We start from the raw sequence: 9687 nt of genomic DNA, 5'->3' as shown, positions 1-9687 counted from the left end.
TGGCCTCTAGTTCCAAGTTCCTGTCCATGTATTTGCCTCTTAGATAAATTTTCGGTAGAATACATGATTACTAAAATATTCGATATCTACAGCCCTACATGCCACAGTCAAAATTACTGATGAAAACACATTTTTCCTCATTCTGATGGTTCATGATTACCTGATTAGTCTGTTTGGACTGCACAGACCTACACCAAACACACACACTGACACATCAAACTGTTTACATGCTGTTATGCACACTTTTTTTGCTCTTTTGCACAAACTGTACAATATTCCAGTCATTTTGCACATACTGTACAATATCTGTCATTTTGCACATACTGTACAATATTCCAGTCGTTTTGCACATACTGTACTATATCTGTCATTTTGCACATACTGTACTATATTCCAGTCGTTTTGCACATACTGTACTATATCACAGACATGTTGCACATACTGTACAATATCTCAGTCCTTTTGAACATACTGTACAATATTCCAGTCATTTTGCACATACTATACAATATTTCAGTCGTTTGCGGATTTTTCACAATTCTATACATTATCTCAAGGACCTGCTGCTAAGAAACTGTTCATTCTAGTATTGCTGCACAAAATATTGTTTGAACATTCAATATTTACATACAGTATTCACACTGGTCGGTCAGCACTGTTTCTGTATTGTCTTGTAACTTTTTGTCTCTTTTGTTCTGCACTGTCTTGTCTGTCTTGTTTGTCTTGTCCTGTGCTGTTTGCACCAGGTTTCACAGTTGCACTTTAAGTGGCTAGGACTAACTTACAAAGTCCTTAGCCCTTGTCTTTGTTTTATGTAGCACAACAATCCTGGAGAAAAGTTGTCTCATTTCGCTGTGTACTGCAACAGCTATGTATGGTTGAAATGACAATAAAAGCTTCTTGACTTGACTTGACTTGAAACTACTGAACCTTATCAGTTTGATACGATCGTATGCGTTGCACCACTGCCACATGATTGGCTGAATAGATAATTTCATGAATGAGTAGGTGTACAGCTGTTCCTATTATCCAAGTGCTCCATGAGTTCATATTTATACAAATAAATGTTTGTTTTAGACAGAATCACAGGTTTATTGAAAGTTAAATAGGTTACATTGATTTTGATTACAAGGCAATAATGATGTGATTACTTTAGTATTATACCTTCAATTAACTAAGATCTAAGTTTTGATTTAAATGTAATATTTATATAATAATTATATATGCCAGAAATACATGTTACACAGACATAACAGTGTTGCATGCTCACATAGTTACTTTCATTCAAAGTTTGTTACTTTCATTCAAAGTTCATTAATTTCAAATTACTTTCATCCAGAAGTTGTTTTAGAATAGAGAACTGGAAAAATGCACGTGTGCTGAATTGAAATGCATTTTCCCATTGCAGCATTGTGTCAATAATGTCTAGTCCCAGTGAGTTACATATGAATGTCTCAACTGCAGGGCTGAGGCAGAGCAGTGCGAATTCTGCAGCCTTCTTCTGACACTGATCACGATTACTGAACAGATCTTTAAAATCAGCACGGTACTTCTCTTTGGATTGCTCGAGACATCGGCGTGGGTCGTTCTCTTCATTAAAACTGTCATGCATGGCCTGGAATTCGCATGGCCTCGCAGAAATAGCACAAATGTGCAGCTTTAGGGAAAGTTCAAATTCGTCAGAATCTAATTTCTTTAATGAAGTCAATGTTGTATCAATTATATTTAGGATCTCCTGAATGTAGGTGTCATGATAATCTGCTTTTCTTTCTTTCTTGTCATTAATTGACTGCATACATGCGTCAATGGCACTGTCTGCCATCTGTTGCAGTCTCACTGTTTGTTCAGATTTACGAAAAAATGATTTTATAGATTTTACAATAGACTATTCTTCTTGCAGGTTTGTCTTGTCAGATTGTGATTTCATTATCTCAAAATTGGACACTCTGGTTTCAGCAGATGTTAACCACTTATACATGTCCTTTTTTAAAGACCATTCCCATTTATGGAATTCAGTGCACAACTTCATGTATGCATCAGCTACCAAGCTGTTCCTAAAGCTGAAAATGAAATTTTCATATTTTACTGCATTCCATAAGCTTTTTGTCCACTCCAGAAATTCTTCATTGTTGTTGGTAGATATGTTTTTGTTAACAAGAACGTTGGTTATGTTCTTTTTGAAGTCATACACAGCCTCAGAGTAGCCTGCATTCACTGGTGCCATTGGTGGGTTTCCGTGCCAGAGCCCAGGTATATACCAGTTACCAGTCTCTGGATCATACGCCATTACATCAGTAAACTTCTTGTACATTTCTTTGTTTTCCATCTTGGCTGCTACCTCGGTCATCTCATTCAGCTGCTCTAAAAGAAGCTTCCGGTCTCTCATGTTTTTGTCATGTGCTGATACATCAGCTACATTCTGATACACAAATGCACACATTGGTTTTTTGCCCACTTCCTTCATCCTGAGGAATACTTAACTGTGATCATTTAGTGATCATTGACACTGAGGGACTGAAATCACCTGAGCTGTCACAGCTTGATGGCAGCTATGAACATGACAATGAACTGGCTACACTTCATGTTGGGCTGAGTGATATTACCATCATCAATATTGCCATGGAGAACTCCACAGAAATGAAGGACATTCTGCAGATTGTGGTGCATTTCTCTGAAGCTGTCAGTGACTTTGATCATCAACATGAACGCTCCCCGTGTGCATCTTCGACTGCTGACTGCAAACTGAAGGGGTATATTTGAAGCATCCCCATCAACTAGTTCAAGAGGGAATCCATCTAAAAGGAGCTCAGCACACAGTTTAGGTAAGTGTACCATTTGTTCTCGTGATTGTATATTTTTTTGGAAGAGAGACAGCAGCTTCATACAGCTGACCCATTTCCCTCAAAAATAGTTCAGTTCCTAAAGCACTGTTTGAGATCTGCTTGTCCAGTATTGCAATCTCCTTCTTCACAGATGATTGTTGACATTTCTCCTTGTACTTTTCTCTAAGTTTGACAGATTTTCACAGGATAAATTGTCCAAATTCATTCGCATCCATTTCAGGAAAAAGGATCTCTCAAGAGTTGAACTTGACAGTGCATTTATGAAGCAGGACATGGCTTCTGACATTTCATAGCTGCTTTTGCTGCTTCCTGAGTTTTATCTTCTGTTCAGTAAGTTCTCCTTTATATTCCTCAATGTTCTTATCCCCAGATTTATGAAACCTACACTCCTCTTCCTCTATTTTTCCCAGTTTCTTCCAGATCTCACCCTGCAAAGGGAGCTGTTCTTCCTTAAACTTTATCGTGTCCTCTATCTTGCTAGTGACTGCCATTGCATTTTCTTTTGCATGTTGGCACTCCTTGTTGTCTTCATCAATCAAAATTCCAAATTCATGTGCAACTGTGGTCATCTTCTCAAGTTGTACTTTCATAGAACTGTTTTTAACAACATCGCTCACAGCACCACACAGATTCTTGACAAAATGTGCATCATTTTGTTTGGTCTTTAGTATGATGTTTTTTTTTTCAAATTCAATGCAGCAGCTGTTCTTTTCAACAAATCCAGATTGAAGGCTTTGGTGTGTGCATTTCCCACCAAAAACAACTGTGTTTTTACATTTGTATTGGTGAGTAGCTGATAGTTGGTTTCAAAATTGTCAAAGAAAACAAACACTGCTGTAGAAATCTGACACAGGAATGAGTACTGAGTCTCAAATGAACTTATGTCCCCTCTCAGGTTTGCAATAGCCAAAGGTTCTGGGAAGCTGTCTATGTTTTTACTTCCACAAGGTAAGTACCAGCTGATCTCCACCATACCATTTGATATTTTTCTTGGGATGTCTCCACAGTCCATGTCACGGTGCACAAATGTGTCATGATATTGCTGTGGATTACTGAGCAGTTTGTTCAAGATTTGAGATTTGGAAATGCTACAGTCTCCAAGTCTTACAAAGGACACCAAAGGTAATTCAGCAAGAACAATCCTGTCTTCCACAAACCCTCTTGGATCAGACAAGGAGTGTGGTCTGTATTTTTTCACAATATCTCTTAAGGCCCAAAGCATGAGCATGCTCTGCTGTGTGTCACAATTAGGAAGCAGTAAAGGCACCGAGAACTGGCTTATAGACATTTTGAAGGCAATCTCTTGTTGAAGAAAATTGTCTGAGCAAAGGAAGAGTGCAGTTATGATGTCTAAAGGATTTATTTTATGACTAAGGTCCTGGTTGAGGTCAAGGCTCTCCAGATCTCTATAAAATTCCAAACTCAAATCTTCATCTTCAGTATTTGATGGAGCACATTTGACACTTCTTGCAGTCACATTGACCATCATAATTTTCTTGAGGAAAAGCCTTGGTAAATCTGATCGAGTCTGTGCTGGATCATCTGTCACTGTGCTCTTGTCTATCTGTAGTACAGAACTCAGTGAGAGTTTATCAGTGAGGTGTTGTTTCAGCCCCAAGTCATGAAGAAATCGCTCAAGATTGCTTGCTATTAAGAACAAAAATAAAAGAAAACATTTCAACCACCCCAATCAAAGGTTTAGGTAAAAACTAGTTGCCATTAAATTTAATGATTTGCAAATTGTATAAATACTTACGAGTACGAGTATGTAACACAGCTGTCTCACTCGTGCTCCCATTTTTGAGCACTGTTGCAATGTGGAAGGAATATGTTTCTCCTGGTGACAGGTTATCGATAACTAGTGTGTTAGTTTCTGTTTCTTCTTCATGAACAGTTGTTCCATTGTGGGAACACAGCACATGGTACCTCTTCTCTAAGGAAGCAGCTGGATGCCAGGATAGTGTAACTGATGTACTACCGATATTCTTAACCGTGATGTTTTCAGGTGGGTTTGGAACTGTAATGAAAACAGAGTTGGAGTTGAAATGGCATGGTGAATTTAATGGATATGTTATTAGACATATAAAAAACATTAGACTGGTTATTACTTGTATATGCAGACACTTTGGCTGCAGAACTCTAGTTTCCATTTTCTGAGACTGAAATCACAGTAAAAGTGTACTCGGTGACTGTCTCCTCTTTTAGCTGAGGCGTTGCAGACTGTTTTTCAGAAAGATTTATTTGTAGATCTTTGTCCAAAAAATCTTTGGTGTCTTCAAACTGCTTGATTTGAGAATATTTAAACAACATTTGGAATGATGAGTTAAAACAAATATCTATCAAACAGCCTGGCATGCGACTCAGGAAATTAAATAAATTGAAAGCTGAAATCAGTGCATACCTCTTCATCAGAACTCTCCATTATGCATAGAATGATGATCTTTACAGGGATTGTCCAGGTCAGTCAGTCTGCCCTGTTACATAAAGCACGATCTGTTAATTCCTAAACTAAAGTCAGCAATCTATTTAGTGGAACACATCAAACTCTTATTATTTATTCATAAAATGTTCTATATGCTTCTTTAAATGACAGATAACAGGTTCACAGATAACAGGTCCACTACAGTACTGTTACAGTGAACCAAAAGAACACAACCTGATACAACACACCATTAACGCATCAAGATAACCTGTAATCCACTGTTTGGCTCTCCAAGGATGACTTCCTCTCGTGGCACCACAGAAAGAAGAAACTTAAAATTATAAATGATACATTAAGAGGGGATCAATTCGATTTACTGCATGGTACAATGCTGATATTAACCTTGCATTTCTGCTCCTTCTACCATAAATTTAGTCAGGTGAACACTTTAATTCATGTTTTGGGAAATTCTCATCATTGAGTCTCATCACTCAGTAAGGCAAGTTACTACAATCTCAACTTAAACAGAAATTCTCTAATTACAAAACATGCACTCTATTAACTTTTTGTGTACTGCACTTGCACGGGAAGTCCCGCTTCTTGATGATGCATTACTTTACCTGCCTTGAGACATGATCTATCCATTAATTGGATACCTTGCCATGGTACATGAGGGAGTATCCTTCCAAATTCATGAAAGTGTACGAGGCAAGATTAGAGGAAATTCTTAGCTTGCATGGGTCTGGGCACTGTATATTTGAACGAAGCTAAACCTTTCACTCTACAACACACAGTACTACAAAAACACATTTGTATTACTATAGTATTACTCAGTGAGTTTATTTATTGACAAAAATATCCCCTCGGCCAGCTGCCCCTTCAGGTTCCTCCATAAAGTTGCTGTATGTGTGGGGCGGAGCTATCAATACAGTGGTGACACCCATTTGGCTTTGGGGCATGTTTGTTTTGGCTTTCAAACATTGTGATTATATATATATATATATATATATATATATATATATATATATATATATATATATATATATATATATATATACGTATATATGTGTGTGTATATATATATACGTATATATGTATGTATGTGTATATATATATGTATATATATATATATATATATATATATATATATATATATATATATATATATATATATATATATATATATATATATTAGGGGTATTTGTATCTGTATTTGTATTTGTTGAGGTGGTAAAAGTATTTGTATTTGAATTCGAGTAAAATTCAAAATAGGCACAAAAATTCATTTTTTTTTGCGTTACACTTCTAATTTACGCTATAGTGTAAGTATTCTTTAATTATATTCATTATAATAATTATGGATATGCAATATTGGTTGATGTTTTTGAACATGTAACAAGGAATGTCATTGAAAAGAAAATAACATAACAGCCATTACCTCATCCATGGTTAAACCAACAACTAATAAAATACCATTGTAAACATTATGAACCCCATCAACCACCCGTCCTTGTTGGAGGATGCTGAACAGACAGAATAAAAACAAATAATAATTCAAAGAACTTTTCTTCTTCTGCAAGAATTTCTTTCTAATACACAGAATTCCAAGAACTAAACTTTATCAACCCCTGACTGGGAGATCTGGCAGAACAAAAGTTGTATTCTATTTAATACTAAAAGATACAGCAATGCTATTGTCAACTGTCTGCCAAAAAAGACACAAAGTTTTTTTTTCTTATGTTTTATGTTTTTAATTCTTTTTATTTATTTATTTTTTATGTTTTTAATTTTTTTATATGTTTTATGTTAACCATAACTTAACCATATTTCGCTTGGAAGAAGATAAAAGCTTCCTCACAGAACTTGAGCAAGTTTTTTGGCTGATGGTGGACCAAGAGATGGCTCAGCAGCAGCCACACTCTTCATCTTTTCAAGATGTAGCCTATAGCGTACATCTTGCTGCCTGCAAAAGACCGAGTAACTTAAACGTACCATATAACTCCCACAAGTGCATACAATTCGACACAACTACACAAGCATTGTTTATCCTTTTTAACGGAACGTTAACGTTACTCTGTCAACAGCCTATTGTCTAAATTACCGAGCTAACAGAGCTACTGTACGTAAACAGAGCGAACATAAGAGCACTCGACTGCAGACGTCAATAATGCAGCGTGATGAAATAATCTCCCGATCAAACTCTGCTTCCCGAAAGGTTTAAACTGCCTCCGGAACCCAGTTAAGGTACAAAAATCTATTCAACAAAAATAGTGATGCAGTGAAGTATTTTTTCGCTCAGCCGAGCCATCTCTGTTGCTGTGTGAGCAGCCTATGTCAGTCACCTCTTTTACCCCCACCCCCCGACTCCACTCACTCACTCACTCACTCATGCGGGCTGCACTGCGGTCTCATTGATATAAAGTTTTTCTTGTTCCCTAATACAAATATTTTTTTAAGTATTTGTTCGAAATAAGTATTCGTAAAAAACACGCTATTTGTGCCTTTCCGAATACCGTACTCGGGTTCGGCTCCACCCCTTATATATGTATATATTGAAAGCTCCATTCAAATATACATATTGTCATGGGCGTAAATTTCATTTAACAGTAGGGGGTACAATAAATATAAAATTTCTCAAGAGCAATTTTTGAAGGGGGACACAAATAATACAGTCTAATTGTATTTATAAAGATATGTCCCCACAATTTCTCCCTCATTTTATCTAGTATATTACACTGCAAGGCAAGGCAAGTTTATTTATACTGTAGCACATTTCATACACAATGGTAATTCAATGTGCTTTACATAAAGAAAGTAAAACTATCATTCAATTTTAATTGAGCCGCAGCCACACACCTGACTCGTGTGTGCAGAGTAGGTGAGATGAACTGGGAAAGCAGGCAGTGGGTCAAACCACTGTGAGGAAGGGGAGGGGGAACTCAACTGTTTCTAAATGCATTTTTTTCGGGGGGGGGGGGGGGGGGGGGGGTTCTACTTTCACAATTATTTAGGTATATGTACATATATTTTTCACAATAGAGAGTGCGATATTTTTTAAATATTAAAGATTTACACCCATGCATATTGTGACGGCGGCACGGAGGAAATGCACAGAGGAAAGACCGCTCTTCGCCCACTGCATCGGCAGCCAAGAAGCGGGAGAGTGGAAAAGGCGGCGCTTAGCACGCTGAGCCCTCTGTGGGGCAGGTGCTGCAACATCTTATGCAGGCCAATCTCCATCAGCACAAAGTGACCCAGGATCTGGCCAAGAGTGTCAAGAAGGCCACAGAAGAGTTTCTGGAACTTCGGCAGGGGGCCCCCGCCGCATGAATTCCCCTCCCTGATCCCGGCCATGAGGCTCAGCGCAGGCTTACAAAACTCAGTGCCGGAGACGATGTGGAGGCGTTCCTGGATACCTTCGAGCACACAACAGACCGGGAGGGCTGGCCCAAGTGGGACTCTGGCCGATGCCCTAGCCCTGTTGCTCAGTGGAGATGCCCAATTGGTGTATAAGGCGCTGGATCCAGAAAGCAAACGAGACTATGTAATGAGACTAATGGTAAAGGAGGAAATTCTCGTCCGCTGCGGTCGATCCCCTGTAACTGCAGCCGGAGATTTCCATATGTTGCGGTATGATACAACCAGTAATCCTCGTCCACAGATGGATGAACTGCTGCGTATCACCAGATGCTGGTTGCAGAGTGATCAACTCACAGCCATGGAGGTCATGGAACGTTTGGCCATGGACCGGTTCCTACGGGCACTACCAGCCAAAGAATGGAAGGCTGTCGAGCTGAAGGGCCTGGAGAACCCAAAAGACCTCCTGAGCACCTTGGAACATGCCAAAGCCACCCTAGAAATGGTCCGGGAGGCTCGAAGAGACTTCCAGGCCAGCGCTCGCCAACCCCAGCCCTGATAACAACAAATGCCCGAACGGGTTTGGGAGAGGAAACCTGTGGATAGCTGCCCCACACACAGAACCGGACACCAGGGCCCCAACCCAGGCCCACAAACAATGGCTCGTGAGTTGCAGCCTGCACCACCATTCCAAAGGGCCCCCGCCACTCTTGGATTCGGGGAGTATGGTCATGCTGGCCTGCCAGGCCGTACTCCCCACCCCCATAAGGTTGGCAGGGACTCTCACGGTCTTGTGTGTCCATGGCGATGCCCATTCGGTCCCCACCGCACAGGTTAAGATCCGGAGTAAAGTAGGAGAGTGTCCACTCCCTGTCCCCCACTTACTCGGACATGACTGGCCAGGGTTCGCCGCCGCCGCCATGAAGGCAACTGCCAAGAGCGGACCGAAGCAAAAGAAGAAGGGCAGGGACTGCCAGGCATGCATGGCTTGGGAGGAACGGGACGTCAGAGACTCCTCTCCAGGTGAGTCCCTGGAGTCACATAGTAACCCTCTTTCTTCACTGT

General features: G+C 39.6%; 1 pseudogene; it reads right to left on the bottom strand.

Moving 5' to 3' along the window:
* Positions 1 to 1215: 1215 nt before the first annotated feature.
* LOC125141009 lies at positions 1216 to 4936 on the bottom strand (annotated as a pseudogene).
* Positions 4937 to 9687: the final 4751 nt, after the last annotated feature.

This window comes from Tachysurus fulvidraco, chromosome 1 (assembly GCF_022655615.1).
Source record: "Tachysurus fulvidraco isolate hzauxx_2018 chromosome 1, HZAU_PFXX_2.0, whole genome shotgun sequence".
Taxonomy (NCBI): Eukaryota; Metazoa; Chordata; class Actinopteri; order Siluriformes; family Bagridae; genus Tachysurus; species Tachysurus fulvidraco.
The sequence above is the reverse complement of the archived record's forward strand: the minus strand, read 5'-3'. Positions and strand labels throughout refer to the sequence as shown.